This window comes from Apium graveolens, chromosome 3, assembly GCF_009905375.1.
Source record: "Apium graveolens cultivar Ventura chromosome 3, ASM990537v1, whole genome shotgun sequence".
In the NCBI taxonomy this organism is placed as follows: Eukaryota; Viridiplantae; Streptophyta; class Magnoliopsida; order Apiales; family Apiaceae; genus Apium; species Apium graveolens.
The window spans coordinates 152346515-152364526 of NC_133649.1; positions in this window are offsets into that span (position 1 = coordinate 152346515).

The following is an 18012-nucleotide window of genomic DNA, read 5'->3' on the forward strand; positions in this document are numbered from 1 at the left end:
TATGAGTGTATGTAAAGATCGTCAGAATCCAATTCCGAACACTTTGGTTTTTCCCGGAAATACACTAGATACGGAGAGAATTGAGTATAAGGTAACAGGATAAAAAGGATTTAAATTCAAGGATTATAATAGAGGATCATAAAAAGGAATATAATGTATTGAGAAAGGTTAAGGGAACCTAAGTAATAAGATCCCGGGTATGATCCTTCAAACGATAAACGAAAACGAAAGTTAAGCGAACCGTATAACAGATCAGCGGTCATTAGGCAAACAATTAGGAAGTTAATCAAAGGGATTAGAGAGAGTGATGTCACCCAACCAATGAGAAGAGGACAAGGAGGGAAAGATGACATCACAACATGACATAGGCATGACATGGGAAGGAAGGAGATGTGGTGGATTATTAACCACACAAAATCAAGGTTAAATTGGTAATTAACCAAAAACAAAACAAAACCAAATCAACCAAGCCAAATAATTCATTCTTCATCAAAACAAAAAGAAACCAGGGCATTATTTTCTTCTTTAGCTCTCGGCTTTTTACTATTCCAAAGGCAAGAAAATTCAAAATCCAAGATCAAGGCTTCCTAAATTGGTGAGTTAATTCCCTAATCATCCTTATGCATAGTTAGGGCTATATCATGAGTTTAAGCCATCAATTCTTTCTCAATCTTCTTCATTAAATCAATGAAGAAGACAATGAATAGTGTTTTCAAGGTTTTTAACTTGAATTTTTCTTGTTTTCCTTTAAGATCCAAGCATTCCTAAGACTTCTCAAAGCTTCTTAAGGCTTCCTAGCTACTCCCACCACTTCAAGGAAGGTATATCATCTCCAAACCCTAGATTCCTATGTTTAATAAGATGATTTTGATTATTATGGTGATATTATAGCTTAATGTTTGTGGTTTAGAGTTTGGGTTGAAGTGGTATTGAAATGGAATGGTAAATCTTGTTGTTTTGGTTAAAAGAATGTAGTATAGTTAAATTCAAGCTTAGGCATAAGTATAAATGTTAATATTGAGTTGATTTGGGGCCGTTGTAATGTAGTTTAGATGGAGGTTGATTGGGTTGTGAATATGAGTTGAAATTGTGGTTGTTTGAATTGGTTTAAATTTGGGAAATCGCGTAAACATAGCCGTCATAACGTCCGATTTTCTTTAGACTGTTTTTGTGAATAACATTAGGACCCGAGAACCCCCTGCTAGATTATGACCAGATTATGACCATTGCCATGTCTAGATAGCTCGTGTTACGAGCTTCGTTTTGATATGTAGTCCGTTCGATTCCGATGCACGGTTTAGGAGAAACGACCGTTTCAAGTAACGGCGTTTCGCGAACAAAACATTTCCCCTCGCATTACTTTGAAACCTTGGTTAAGGACCTTAAATGACTAATTGGGGTAAGAAACATTTATGGTAAGTGTGTTAGGCAGTTGGTAAGACACTCGCGAAGGAATCGCCTTAAAACTCGTAAAGGTTAAATTATTAAAAATGGTGGAGCCGAGGGTACTCGAGTGACTTAAGAGAATCAGTAAGCGCAAAACAAGCGTTAAAGTCTAAGTTAGTTAAAGTATAGATTTACAAGTGACTTTGGTTTAATTCCAACTTACTTGTTGTTTATAGGTTACCAGACTCGTCCCGAGCCTTTTATCACCCCAAGTCGCTCAGGCAAGTTTTCTACCCGTTATACTGTTGTTGTGATGTATATATGTATATGCATTATCTTGCGGTAGATGCATGTTGGTTAATTAGCAAATGTTGCGATATATTGTAGCATGTTATATGGTACATATGCATGCCTGTTTCGTATTCTTGCCATATATATCTGTTGGTTCAGTTGATAATACCTATGCTAGAGGATAACAGTATTTTGCATATACCCTTATTATAAGGACCCGAAAGGTGAAAACATTTTCTAAAACCGGGAGTCGAGGATCCCGAGTAGATTTTGTATATATGTATATATATATAATTATGTATATATGGTTATAGTTTTCAAAACTATTAATCGAATAAGGGTTATTCGATAACTTTATATTATTCATTGAATATTATTTCGAATATTCATCCGAGGACTTATGACTCCTTTATTTTATTATTGAATATGATTTCGAATATTCATTCGAGGGCTTATGACTCCTTTTATTTTATTAATTGAATATTATTTGAATATTCATTTGAGGATGTATGACTCCTTTATTTTATTTAATGAATATTATTTATAATATTCATTCGAGGTATTATGACTCCGCTTATTACTGAAATATATTCTTTATTTTATTAAAGAATAAGGTGTCAATAATCAAACTTATTATCGATTATTCAAATAAAGATAGTACTTTCATATAAGTATATCTTTGGTTATTTAATATCCATTTCAAGTATAAGTTTTAATACTTCTACTTCGATTATTTTTATAAGGATTATCTTTATGAAAATATTATTTAAATAATAATATTCAGACATTTTCTATAATATTGGGACTGATTTATTTTGTTAAATCAACATTACTCCAAACACTCTTTAAAGTGTTTTCGAGTCTTCAAAATGATTTTTAAAAGTTAGAGCGGATCCCAAAACTCATTTTTATATTTAAGATCTTCCTTTTTAAGGGGATTTAAATACTCGCTCAAAACCTGAGGGATCCGGCTCTGTGGTGTATTTTATATTCGCAACAAGGTTGCGGTTTTGGTAAATGAATTGATTACTTACCCAACGTTCGGGAAGTAAGTCCATCTATTTGAGTCGGCATAAGCAACATGGGCTCAGCGGGCGTCCATGATAGTGTAAGTGGCTCAGTGGGAGTCCATTAAATGCATAAGTGGCTGAGTGGCAGTCCAGCATAAGGTCCTATTACGACCAGGGTGATGACCAGTGGGGAATTCGTCCATCTACTAGTAGAAAAAGTTACTTATTGGTATCTTTGCCTGATCAGCAAGATATCAGGTTTATGCCAAAATTTGTTTTCTTTCCAAATTTATTGGATATTGCGATTCTGTTCATACTTTACATGACAGAGGTTTTCAGAAAACGTATGTATATATATAGGTGTATATATATATCGAGACTTAATGAAGTATATCATAACTTCATTTCCTTCAAAATATTTCAAAGATTGAATCTATTCAAGTCTTATCTTGTAGTCTCATCAGTGTGATGAACTTTTGAAACTAATTATAACTTGAACAGTGGTAGTTCAAGTAGTATTTGGAAAAGATATAAGTATATTGGAGTATCTTGTAACTTCATCTTTTAAACTTATATCTAGTAAATGATTATCTTATGCATGACAAAGATTTTCAGAAAAACGTTGAGACAAGGTTAGATATATGAGATCACCTTGCAACGATATTTTTATACAGTTATAAACTGGAACTCTGTGTATATTATGCATGGAAGAGGACTTCCAAGATTTTGAAAAGTATATATGTATATATACTGAATATGTTGCGACTTCATCGCATTAAGATATCAGACTTGGTTCATTTCTTTTGACCAAGACTTTCATGAGTACTATGAGAAGGCTCATATATTGTTAATCATTATACATATTATTTTGGTGGGCTTGCTGCTCACCCTTGCTTCTTCTTTCATCACACAACATCAGATAGATAAGATGAACAGGACCAAGCTCCCAATTCGCAAGCGGATAGGAAACGTTCCGCAGCTTTCTGGAAGCGTTGAGGCCGCTGTAGCTGAGGTAGAAATTACCAATAGGCTAAGTTTTCAACTAATAATGTACCAGACTTATGTATATTATGAATTATAATAATGGCAAAGAAATGTAAATTTATTCAGAAACCTGTTTAAGGTGCATTGGCATATAATTGTGGAATAAAATGGCTTGTGATTATTTTTTTGGATATTCATCTCTGAGGCTATAACTTGTGGTGTGTGTGTTTAATGGTGGGGTCACAGTACAAAGTAGTTGATTATTTATTAAGATTGGGTGTTGTTAAGGGAAATGGAACTCGTGGCAACCCGGATCCCCGACCCCGGATTTGGGGGTGTTACAACTCATCTTTAGAAAGGTGTCCTAGGTTTGTAGTGATTACCTGATTTCTTGAAGAACTTACTTCTGCTTCATCTGATTTGGCCAATTAGGGCTAGGTTGACATAGCTTGTTTCTTCATCTTCATCTTCCCCATCAGCTGCCCAATCCTCTTTTGGAGTAAGAAAGCCTTTTCCTTTTTTTTAGGAACTCAAAATATTTCTTTTTATAATCCACTGGCTCAAACCTCCTTTTCTCAGAATTAGGCTTTCTGCACTCATTAGCAAAGTGACCATTCAAGCCACACTTGAAACATTTGAATTTTGACTTGTCCACCATGTTTTTGTTTGGCTTAGTTGTTCCAAAATTCTTTTTGAATTTCAGCTTGGAAAATATTCTTGATAGAAGTCAGATGTTCATCTATGTCCTCCATTTCATCCTGACTTGGATAATCTTCATTCTCAGCCATTATCCTTTTTCCTTTGCCTTCACAAACCCTTGAGTTTGGTGCAGATTCACAGCTTCAACCTTCAGCTTTTTTCCTCTCTCTTGTTCAGCTACAAGTGCAACAGATCCACATTTATTCCTTCCTTTCCCCAATAGCTCATCCTGCTCCATTTCGAGCTCATAGGTTTTTAAGATACCATACAGTCTCTCTAGAGTAAATTCTTTATACTCATGAGAATTTCTGAGAGAGACTGTCATTGGCTTCCATTCTTTTGGTAGAGATCTCAGAAATTTTAGATTGGAATCTTTAGTTTAGTTGATCCTCCAATACAACTTTAAACCATTCAGCAGTTTTTAAAATCTACTGAGATGTCACTTAATGACTCAGCGTCTTGAAAATGAAAGTGTTCATACTGTCGTATGAGGAGTTGCATCTTGTTTTCTCTGACTTTCTCTGTTCCTTCGCATAATACTTGAATTTGGTCCCAAATTTCCTTGACAGTATTGCAGTTGATAACATTGTCAAACATATCTCCATCAAGACCATTGAACAAAATATTCATGGCCTTTTTTTCTTTATGAACTTGCTCAATGTCTTCATCTCTCCATTCTGACCTTGGCTTTGGGACATGCAAACACTTATCAGCAAAGGGGAGGTGGAAGGCAAGTAGAGAAATTCATGGAAATTGACGGGGTTATTAGAGAGATTGATGACGATAAGGATATGAATATGGGAGATAAAATTACACAACAATGAGAGGATTTTACGGGAGAGGAAAATGGTATGAATTAAGTGATTGCTTTTGAGTCCAAAAGGAAAAGTGTGGAGGAAAAGATGGACCAGAAAAATATGGAGAAAAATAATATGCTGAGTTTGGAAAATAATTTGAATCTTAGGCCAAAAAATGGATCAAAGGCGATTTCTGGACTCTAGGCCCGCCATGCATTATGAATTTAATAGCTTGGAACTGTCATGGACTGGCCAATCCGCGAGCAGTTCGATTTCTAAAGTAAATCAACAAACAATATAGGCCCAGTATTATTTTTTTAAGTGAGACTTTACACTACTGATGAGTGGCATTTTATACCACTTCGAAGGTCTTATAATGGCTTGAATTGATGTCTTGAAATCAAGTATTTTGTGTATTTGATGCGTTTTTCTAGTGTTTTGCATTTCAGGGTATAACTTGCGTAAGTAGGGAGATTTCATCATAATAAGCCTAGGGAAGTACTTGGAATCAGTTGCGGGCAGTTGTGCGAAGAAATCAGCAAAATCAGGACCGGAAATTGGAATTTTCCAGAAGCTGTCTTGGCGCCCGCCTGGGATGTGGGGCGACCGACTGGAGGTGCAGGCGCCCGCTTGGGACCTGGGGCGGCCGCCTGGGGTCGGAATAATTAATTCTGGATTTTCTAATTAAACTTCTAGTGGGCTTCTGACAGCGCTGTTTCTTGTGGATTCTTACATAAGCAATCTTGGGAGACGTTTCACAAAAACAAGCAACAAGGAACAAGTATCAATCAAGCAAGGAGAAAGGAGAGAAGATTAAGAAGACCGTTTTAGCACACCACAATGAAGAAGAGGAAGCATACGTTATCTTGTGATTCTTTTATTCGTTATAACAGTGGATGCTAGTTTTCTTTACTTTGAACCTTAATACTCTTGAGACGTACTCTGGTTTTAATAAGTTTTTTTATTAGTTTATATTGTTGTGTTATTATCATGTTTTCATATGAACCCATGGTGACGATGAGTTCTATCATGGGCTAATCGTGATCATGGGGTCGTAGCGGATTTACTATGGATTTCTTTAGTTAATTGTTTAATACCTTGGTATGTGATGGTTGTATGATATCTAGTATAGGTTGTGCTTATTCTCCTTATGTGCGTCGTGAACATATAAGATAGCCTGTTAATCACTTGTGAAGCGACAGTGAATCTTGAGATTTAGAACTTGCCATGCTAGCATAGGTTCATGTATTGTATGCATGATTAGTGGGTAACTCTAACCGTTTTACTTGCCTTGTGTAATCATAATGAGTAACTTGCGCTTAAATCGTTATATTGTCAAATTCTGTAGACATATAGAGTCTCAACATAATTGATGCCTATTCAACTTCTATCTTAATTGTGGATGCTTGGTAGAATGGTACTGGTGCAACGAAAGTTGGCTTTTATCAGTTTCTTGTTGTTCGATTAATATCATCACTGTTACATGCTAAGGGTAATAACAATGACTATTGAAGGAAGTGGTAATGAAGTTATGATCTCATGTGTGTTTAATATTGTTAAATTCAAGTGTTAATTTAAGTGTTTAATTCTCGTAGTTAATCGTAGTTAATAATTAGTTAATCAACCTTAAGTGTTATTGTCTTGACATTGAGAAGTAATCATACATTGGTGAGTAAGTGTTAATTAAATATAATTAGTCTGAGTCTCTGTGGGAACGAACTAGAAATTATTCTATATTACTTGTGAACGCGTATACTTGCGTGAATTATTAGCGCATGCTTTGTGCCTAACAAGTTTTTGGCGCCGCTACCGGGGACTCGGTGTTAATTTGTTTAGTTTATGTACTTGCCATCAATGGTCATTAGGACTCATTGATTAAGACTTGTTACTTATTATTTCCTGTTGTGTTTCAGGTACTCTAGTGAGCGTTTATGCAAACACGTTATCGCACTCGTAAGAGGACTCTAGATACGGCTGAGGAGACAGACTCAGTTCTTGATATTCCGGAGAAGATAGATTTTGAAGATTCGGATAAAGAGAGTGAAAAGAAAGAACCAGTAATCATGGGTGATCGTATAGTTCCAGCAGATCAAGCTCTTATGGACTTTTCTCGGTCTAAAATTGATGACATTCAGTCAAGCATCATTCATCTGGCTATTCAGGCCAATACTTTCGAAATCAAGTTGGGCACTATTCAGATGGTGTAGAATTATGTTTCTTTTGGAGGTGCTGCGACTGAAGATCCCAACATGCATGCCAGGATTTTTGTCGAGATCTGTAGTACTTTCAAATATAATGGTGTTACTGATGAGGCTATCAAGCTGAGGCTTTTCCCATTCTCTCTGAGGGATAAAGCTAAGGACTGGTTACATTCTTTACCAGCTGGGTCCATCACTACTTGGGAAGATCTTGCGCAAAAGTTTCTGGTGAAGTTTTATCCGATGGCCAAGACTGCGGCTATGAGGAGTGCTCTTACTCAGTTTGCGCAGCAACCAACAGAATCTATGTGCGAAGCTTGGGAGCTCTATAAGGAGATGTTGAGAAAGTGTCCACATCATGGTATGTCTGACTGAATGGTGATCACTGGGTTCTACAATGGTTTGGAGGCCCAATCTCGGCCCATGCTCGATGCAGCAGCTGGAGGCGCCTTGTGGGCCAAAAGCTATACTGAGGCCTATAATCTCTTTGAAACTATGGCTGCAAACGAGCATCAAACCCCAACTCAAAGGATGATTCCTAGGAAGGTAGTAGGTATTCTAGAAGTTGATGTAGCTATAGCTATTGCAGCGCAGCTCCAAGCGCTGTCTATGAAGGTCGATTCTTTAACCAACTATGGAGTCAATCAGATAGCTATGGTCTGTGAGCTTTATGCGGGCTCTCATGCTACGGATCAGTGTTCTCTGATTAATGAATCTGTTCAGTATGTGAATAATTATCAGCGACCCCAGCAGCCTGTGCCAGCTACTTATCATCCTAATAACAGAAATCATCCCAATTTCAGCTGGAGAAATACTCAGAATGCTGTTCAGCAACCATATCAGCAAGCTGTAAGTAAACAGTTTAATCCACCTGGATTCCAGCAACCTCAGCAATATGCTCAAAGGCAATCATATCATCAACAAGGAGGTGCTACTCCACTTTTTAGTGCTGATTTCGAGGAGCTAAAGCTGTTGTGCAAAAGTTAGGCTGTTTCTATCAAGACCTTGGAGAATCAAATCGGTCAAATAGCCAATGCTGTGCTCAATCGTCAACCTGGCATAGTTCCCAGCGATACTGAAGTGCCAGGCAGGAAGGAAGCTAAAGAGCAAGTCAAAGCTATTGCCTTAAGGTCTGGAGAAATTGATGAAGCTGAAAAAGCAAAAGACGGAGAAGCTGAAGTTGAAGATGGAGAAGAGAAGCAAAAGGAGAAGAGGCGGAACCAAGGAAGACTACTGTTGAACACACTCTGTCTGAGGGTAATACAGGGGAGAAACAACTTTATCCTCCACCACCTTTTCCTAAGCGATTGCAAAAACCAAAGCTGGATAAGCAGTTTGCTAAGTTTCTGGAGGTGTTCAAGAAACTTCACATCAACATACCTTTCGCTGAGGCTCTGAAGCAAATGCCTAGTTATGCGAAATTCATGAAAGGTATTCTTTCAAGGAAGGTGAAACTGGACGATCTTGATACCATTGCTCTAACGGAAGAGTGCAGTGTTGTGCTACAACAAAAATTACCTCCAAAGCTTAAAGATCCAGGTAGCTTCACCATTCCTTGCACCATTGGCAAGTTGTCATTCGACAAGTGCCTTTGCGATTTGGGAGCAAGCATCAATCTGATGCCGTTGTCTATCTTCAAAAAGCTGAATTTGCATGATCCAAAGCCCACCTACATGACTCTACAATTAGCTGATCGTTCTATTACATACCCACGAGGTATCGTGGAGGACGTGTTAGTAAAGATGGATAAGCTCATCTTTCCTGCATACTTTTCATTCTGGATTTCGAGGAAGATAAGAAGATTCCCACAATCTTGGGAAGACCTTTCTTGGCTACAGGCCGTACCTTGATAGATGTGCAAAAAGGTGAACTTACTATGCGGGTGCAAGATCAGGATATAACATTCAATGTCTTCAATGTGATGAAATTCCCTACAGAAGATGAAGAGTGCTTCAAGGTGGATTTGATTGATTCTGCAGTAAATTCAGAACTTGATCATGTGCTAAGGTCTGATGCCTTAGAAAAAGCCTTATTGGGGGAATTTGACAGTGAAGATGAGGAAGAAAATGAGCAACTACAATTTCTAAATGCTTATCCTTGGAAGCGGAAGCTAGACATGCCATTTGAATCTCTTGGTAATACTGATCTCAAGAATGCTGAGGGAAAGCTCAAACCATCTATTGAGGAAGCACCTACTTTGGAGCTTAAACCATTGCCTGAACACTTCAGGTATGCTTTTTTAGGTGATGCATCTACTTTGCCTGTTATTATTGCATCTGACCTTTCAGGTAGTGATGAGGACAAACTTTTGAGGATCTTAAGAGAATTCAAATCGGCCATCGGATGGACTATAGCAGATATAAAATGGATCAGCCATTCGTATTGCATACATAAAATTCTGCTAGAGGAAGGTAGCAAGCCGACCGTTGAGCAACAGCAAAGACTTAATCCTATCATGAAAGAAGTGGTGCAGAAATAAATTCTAAAGTGGGTGGATGCAGGAATCATATATCCTATTTCTGACAGTTCTTGGGTGAGCCTCGTGCAATGTATACCTAAGAAAGGAGGTATTACTGTGGTAGCAAATGAGAAGAACGAGCTCATCCCCACTCGAACAATCACAGGATGGAGGGTATGCATGGACTACAGAAAGTTGAACAAAGCCACGAGGAAGGATCACTTCCTTCTTCCATTTATTGATCAAATGTTTGACAGGTTGGCTGGTCATGAGTATTATTGTCTTCTGGATGGCTATTCGGGTTATAATCAGATTTGCATTGCACCAGAAGATCAAGAAAAGACTACTTTCATTTGTCCATTTGGCACGTTTGCTTTTCGTAGAGTTTCTTTTGGCTTATGTGGTGCACCTGCCACTTTTCAGAGATGCATGATGGTTTTATTCTCTGATATGATTGGAAATAATATCGAAGTGTTCATGGATGACTTCTCTGTCTTTGGACATTCATTTGATGAATGCTTGAATAATCTTCGTTTGGTGCTCAAAAGGTGTATGGAAACTAATTTGGTGCTCAATTGGGAAAAATGTCACTTCATGGTGCAACAAGGCATCATTCTTGGGCATAAAGTCTTTAGTAAAGGTCTTGAGGTGGATAAAGCCAAGTTGGGAGTCATTGAAAATCTTCCGCCATCTATTTCTGTGAAAGGAATCCGTAGTTTTCTTGATCATGCGGGTTTTTATCGGCGTTTCATCTAGGACTTCTCTAAGATATCTAAGTCGTTGTGCAACTTGCTCGAGAAAGATGTGCCTTTCAAATTTGATGATTAACGCTTGGCAGCATTCGAGACTCTCAAGAAGAGTTTAATAATTGCACCAGTTATTACGGCACCTTATTGGACAGAACCTTTTGAGATGATGTGCGATGCGAGTGATTATGCAGTGGGAGCAGTTCTTGGGCAGCGCAAGAAAAATAATTTTCATGTGGTCTACTATGCTAGTAAGATGCTTAATGGAGCTCAAATGAACTACACCACTACTGAGAAGGAGCTCTTGGCTATAGATTTTGCTTTCAAAAAAATTTGATCTTATCTACTTGGGACAAAGGTGACAGTATTCACTGATCACGCTGCCATTGGCTATCTGGTCTCAAAGAAGGATTCGAAGCCTAGAATTATTCGTTGGGTGCTCTTGCTACAGGAATTTGAGCTAGAGATCAAAGATCGAAAATGAAAGGCATATGTCATAGCCTATTTGTTTATTCGAGGATTTAACTCAACTCAAATAAGAATGTAATAAGTAAATAGTAGATCCATCGTCAAAGAGATCTCTCAAAGTAAAATCTGTCAAAGGATTCAGAAACAATGTTCATCTACAGACTTGAGGAATTACTTCACTGGAAGAAGTTCAAGAAATTGATCAAGCCTCAGTGATATAAATCAAGATTGTGGATTTAATCAAGTGACAGAGATCTCGTCAGGGTATCAATTAATTACAGGGATTTAATCTGAAGAAAATCATGTTATCAAAGTTAAGACATGAAGAAACGTCACATAAGTTAGTCATTCATGAACCAGACAGTACATCGAATGTCAACATTGAAGTGGTGGAATTGATTCATAATTTTCAGTGATTTTCAGAAGATTGTCAGAAGAGTGGTTGATGTTCAATAATAGTATTAATTCTCTATTAATTAATGAAGTCATATAATTTAATTAAGAAAATAAATTATATCTACAAAGATTAATTTATTGATTAATTGAATTAATTGGTTAATTAATTCTGAATTAATATTATGTATTTTCAGAATTGATTGTGAATTAATATTCAATATTAATTCAGCAAGACAAACAGTTGAACAGGTATGACAATTTAATTGTCATATCGAAAGTCTTTCCAGTACAATTAAATTGTCATACTGAAAGTCTCTCCAGCTCATTCAATTGTCTTGACGATAGTCTCTCCAGTTCATTCAATAGTCTCACTGATTGTCTTGCTAGATCAACGGATTGTCTTGCCAGTACAATTCAATTCTATTGATTGATTACTAAAGAAAACAGAAGCAGATCATTCAAGACAACACATTCAATATTCAACCAACTCAAGAACAAAGAAAGAAAAGCAGCAGAGAACTTTTATCTTCAACTACAATATTTTAGGACATTAATTTGTAGTATTTATTGTTAAATCTAAGCCACTAGAAATCCTTCTCTTGTTCTTGTATAACTACCTAGCGGATCAAAATCCCTAGAACTTAATCTCAAATTGCTTTTAGCATTTGATCTTTTTATTTCAAAAATAGAAAAAGTTCATGTCGAATTTATTCTAGATTTGGAATAATTTATTTGAGATTAATCCCTTGTAAACGATACCCTTGTTGTAACACCTTTCAAGTTTAATAATAGTTTTATTTAACTTGAATTTTGTTTCACTTTTTATTCCGCATTTTATTCGATTAAACGGTATAGTTTGTATTCAACCCCCCTTCTACAAAAATATTGGAACCTAACAATTGGTATCAGAGCCTTCTGATTAACGAACAAATCAAGATCCTAGACTTTTGTGATTCTTCCACTCTTTGAATTTTTATTTATTCAAAAATTCATAATGACTTCACAAAAAGTTGGAACCGTTAAAATTCCACTGTTGGATAAAGAAAATTATATTATGTGGAAGAAGAAGATGCTCTTGTTCTTACAAGTTACAAATCCCAAATATCTGGATGTGTTAAAGAAGGGTCCAAAAATTCCGATGGTTATTCAACCAGAGGTTATAGAAAATGATGTTGTAATTACCTAAGCTAGAACCTATGCAAAAGAGCCGGAAGATTTTACTCCTGCTGAAATGGAAGAAGCCTCCTTGGATGCCATCCTTCAATTAATTTTAGTTGATTACCTTGATTCCTTGATGAACAGACATGTGATGAACTGTAAAATTCCAAACACGTCTGGGAAACTATTGAGGTGATTAATGAAGGCACAGAGGAAGTTAGGGAGAACAAGTTAGAGATCCTAACCTCTGAGTAGGAACATTTTAAATCAAATCCAGGAGAAGGAATTACTGAAGTGTTTGAGAGGTACAATGCATTGATCAATAACCTGAACATAAATGGAAAATATTACTCAATCAGGGAGGTCAACAAAAAGTTCCTGTTAACACTGCCAACTCATCTTGAACATAGAATCACTGCCATAAGAGAAGCGAGAGATCTAAGTGAGATTTCTTTGGAAAGGCTCTATGGTGTGTTAAAAACCTATGAGTTGGAGCAGATTCAGCAGAAGGAAGTCTACGGGAAAGGTAGAGTGGTCAGCACGTCTACTGCTCTAGTAGCTGAACAACAACAACAACAACAACAACAACAATCTCAACAGTCAGAGAGAATGGTACAGTCTTCCAAGGCTGAAGAAAATGTGATAGTAGCAGAATTTGATCCTCCTACTATAAATCAATCCGGTGATGATTTTTACTCCTTGGAAGAGCTGGAGCAATTGGAAGATGAGTCAATGGCCCTGATTGTCAAGAGATTCTCCAATGTCAGATTCAAGAGGAATCCCAAGTTCAAGTACAAGTCCAACTACAACAGATTCCAGAAAGGTGGATCTTCATCCTCTAACACCAGTAGTGGTGGATACAAAATAGGGATGGTTGATCGGAGCACCATTTGATGCTTTAACTATAATGAGTTAGGACACTTTGCCACAGAATGCAGGAAGCCAAAGCAAGTAAGGAAGAACTCTTATATAACTAATCTGAAGAGTAAATCTGAAAGGGCTTACCTGGCAAAGGGAAGAAGTTGGGATGATACTGACAGTGAAGATGAAGAAGTTGGGAATCTTGCTCTTATGGCTATTGATGGAAACACTTCATCGTCAAGAAAAGAGGTAAAATTTACTGATGTTGAATTAGTTTATCATCTAGGAGGCTCCTTAGATTGTGCTCGTCGTGATAATGAAATGTTAACTCAACAAATCAAAGACCTTGAGAAAGAGGTCAATGAATTAAGACTTGTGCACATTAATCAAGACAAATTAAAAGAACAAGTATCTTTTCTAGAGAATAGAGTTGACTGTTATAGACAACTCGAAACTATTCTCAAAGACAAGATCACCGGTCTTGAGACTAAGGTTAAAGCTTACTTTAATTCTTGCTCTAAGGCTAAAGAGTTCTACAATAAGTAAGCTATTAATCAAACATCTGGAGTAGGTTATGATTACAATGTTGTTATTGGAGAATTAGGCATAAACTCCCCTCATCATGTTTGTGCTAAAGGTAGGGAAGTACCACATGTGCTTAAGGGTGTTGATAAACCCCTCTATTAAGAATCAATTGTTGAACCATTTGATGAGACCTCCTTTATTATTTAAGAAGAAATATGTGCTGAAGATCTTGCTAATGAGAAGGTTGTTTCCAAGCCAAGTGTGTCGAATTTTCTAGTCAAAGTTGTGAAAGCAACTAAGACTAACTCAGACACACCTGAGTTGGATAACGAAAATGCCATGTCTACCATGCATAATTTTCCTGTTGTTAATTCCTCTCATAAAGTATGTGGTGTTCCTAATTGCATGTCTTGTGCTTTTAATTTGATGTATGCTTATTTTAATGGTAAGCATGTTTCTAGTGATAAGACTACTCCTCGTCAGCATGTGAATAATAGGAAGCATAATAGGTCTAAGACTGCTAGTCCTCCTAAAGCTAGAAAGGAGACATTTGTGCCTAAGCCTAAACATAAATTTGTCAAAGCTGTTTACAAGGTCAAATGTCCAGTCGTTGAGAAAGTTGAGAACATAAAAGTTAAGAATGTTGTTTTGCCTGATAAAGGCCAATTCTACAAGTATGTCGGACCCAACCAAGTTTGGGTTCCGAAGAAGGTCTAATCCATTTTTATTGCAGGGCATTAAACAGGTGGAACCGGTAGTGTGGATTCTTGACAGCGGATCATCAAGACATATGACCGAAGATAGAGACCTGCTATCAAATATGGTTGAGAAAGCTGGCCCGGTGGTTACCTTTGGAGATAACATCAAAGGTTTAACTGAGGGATATGGCTATTTGCAAGCTGGAAATGTTATCATTGAAAATGTGTATATTGTGCAAGGACTTGAACACAATCTACTTAGTATCAGTCAGTTCTGTGACATGGGCTACTATGTTTTATTCAACAAGCTAAAGTGTCAGATCCTGCACAAGAAAAGTGAAAAACCCTCCTTGATGGGAATCCGGAAAGGAAATCTGTTCGTAGCTGACATGAACTCTGGAAGCAGTCCTGAAGTCAATTGTTTCTATGCAAAGGTATCGTCAAATGAGAGTTGGCTATGACACAAGAGACTTTCCCATCTAAATTTCAAAGCAATGAATTCTCTTGTTAAGAGAGAATTGGTCAGAAGTCTGCCTCAACTGGAATTCTCCCTAGAAGGACTGTGTGAGGCATGCCAAAAAGCAAGTCACAAAGGCACTGACACATCCTCCATCACTGGTATTCTTCAATTATTGCATATGGATTTGTTTGGACCAGTGAATGTTCTTTCGATGTCAAAGAAGTGTTACTGTCTTGTGATAGTTGATGACTATTCCAAGTATACGTGGGTTTTATTCCTTCACTCTAAAGATGAAGCTCCACAATCTGTGATTGATCATATCAAGTTGATCGAGTTAGATTCTAATGTCCTTGTTAGAGCAATAAGGTCAGATAATGGAACAGAATTCAAGAATTCACTTCTCAATGGATTCTGTACAGACAAAGGGATTACCAGACAATTTTCAGCTCCTAGAACCCCTCAGCAAAATGGAGTGGTAGAAAGGAAGAATCATACATTGATTGAAGTTGCTAGAACTATGTTAAGTGAATCAGGTCTTCCAATGTACTTTTAGGCTGAAGCTGTCAATATTGCATGTTATACTCAGAATCGAACTCTAATCAACAAGGACCTCATGAAGACTCCTTATGAGATTATGAATAAATGGAAACCCTCTATCAAATACTTTCATGTATTTGGTGCTAGATGCTTCGTGCTCAAGGATGGAGATGATCGTCGTGGCAAGTTTGAGGCAAAGGACATATGAGGGTATTTGTGTTGGTTATGGAAGAAGATCATACAGGGTGTATATCATTGATCAACACAAAGTAACTGAAAGTGTCAATGTTACATTTGATGACACTAAACTCCCTAGTATCCAAACTGAAGATCCTTCTGAGAAACTGAAGTTTGATGATATGTCAGATTCATAATCAGAAAATGATCAAGAACCTGAGGTTGCTACTGGTGAAGAACATGTTAATCATGATGATACTCAAGGTAATGGTGATGGAAACATTGGAAATAATGGAGATACCACTGCTACTGACGAAGAATCATCAAGTCAACCTGGCAACAACTTAGGGGGAGATACTGAAGGATCAACTAGTAGGACACAACATACCAATGTATTTCAAGGCGAATCATCAAGATCAAATCTTCCAAGACAGACTGTCTGGAATAAAGCTCATCCTTTTGAGTTGATTATTGGTGATCCAGATATTGGAGTCAGAACTAGACGTGCTACTCAAAATGAATGTCTGTTCTCAGGATTTCTTTCTGAGATGGATCCTAAGAAGATTGAAGAAGCACTGACTGATCCAGATTGGGTGATTGCTACGCAAGATGAACTCAATCAGTTTGAACATCAACAAGTCTGGAAACTGGTACCTAGACCTACACACAAGAAATCTGTTGGTACTCGGTGGATATTCAGGAATAAACTAGATGAAGATGGTGTGGTTACAAGGAACAAAGCAAGACTGGTGGCTAAAGGGTATTCTCAAGCTGAAGGCATTGATTATGATGAAACCTATGCTCCAGTGGCTAGACTAGAGGCCATTAGGATATTTCTGGCATTCGCAGCATTCTCGAACTTTAAAGTTTATCAAATGGATGTCAAGAGTGTATTTCTGAATGGAAAGCTGGATGAAGAAGTGTATGTAGAGCAACCTCCTGGTTTTGAAGATCCAGATCATTTGGACTATGTCTACTTTCTTTTCAAAGCTATTTATGGTCTCAAACAGTCTCCGAGAAAATGGTATGACACTCTTTCTGAATTTCTTATTGAAAATGGTTTTATTAGGGGTGTCATAGACAAAACTCTCTTTTCCAAAAAGCATAAAAATGATACTATATTAGTCCAAGTCTATGTGGATGATATAATATTTGGGTCTACTAATGATAGTCTCTGTAAGAGATTTGCTAAGTTAATGCACAACAAATTTGAAATGAGCATGATGGGAGAGCTGAAGTTCTTTCTTGGATTACAAGTAAGTCAAAGGTTAGATGGAATATTTATTTTTCAATCCAAGTATCTCAAGAAACTCCTCAAAAAGTACAATCTAGAGTATTCTGCATCAGCAAGGACTCCGTCATCTACAGCTGTCAAGCTTGGACCATGTGAAAACTCCATTAAGGTAGATGTCACAAGCTACAGAGGTATGATTGGCTCGTTACTCTATCTTACTATAAGTAGACCAGATATTATGTATGCTACATGCTTATGTGCAAGGTTCCAAGCGGATCCTAGAGATATTCATCCCGTTGCTGTTAAACGAATCTCGAGATATCTTAAGGGAACACCAAATCTAGTTATTTGGTACCCTAAAGAATCTGGTTTTAACCTTGTTGGATATACAGATTCAGATTACGCAGGAAGTGTTGTTGATAGGAAAAGTACCTCAGGGAGTTGTCAATTCCTTGGTACCAGGCTAGTCTCATGGTACAACAAGAAACATCAAACAGTTTCCAACTCAACGGCCGAGGCTGAATATATTGCTGCTGGAAGCTGCTGTGCTTAAATCTTATGGATTAGGAACCAGCTACGGGACTATGGCTCTGTATTGAACAAAATTCCTATTCTATGTGACAATACAAGTGCAATAGCCATCACCAACAACCCTGTGCAGCACACGAGGACCAAGCACATCGACATCAGGTATCATTTCATAAGAGAGCATGTCATGAATGGTATTGTTGAACTATTTTTTGTTCCAACAGAAGAACAAATAGCAGATATTTTCACTAAACCACTTGAGGAATCCACATTTACCAGATTAGTTGGTAAATTGGGTATGTTGAATAGTTTTAGTGATTAAACTAGTTAATATCTTAGATCTTCTCTTGAATGAATTTACAAATGAATTTTTCATGAATGAAAAATTCATTTACAAATTT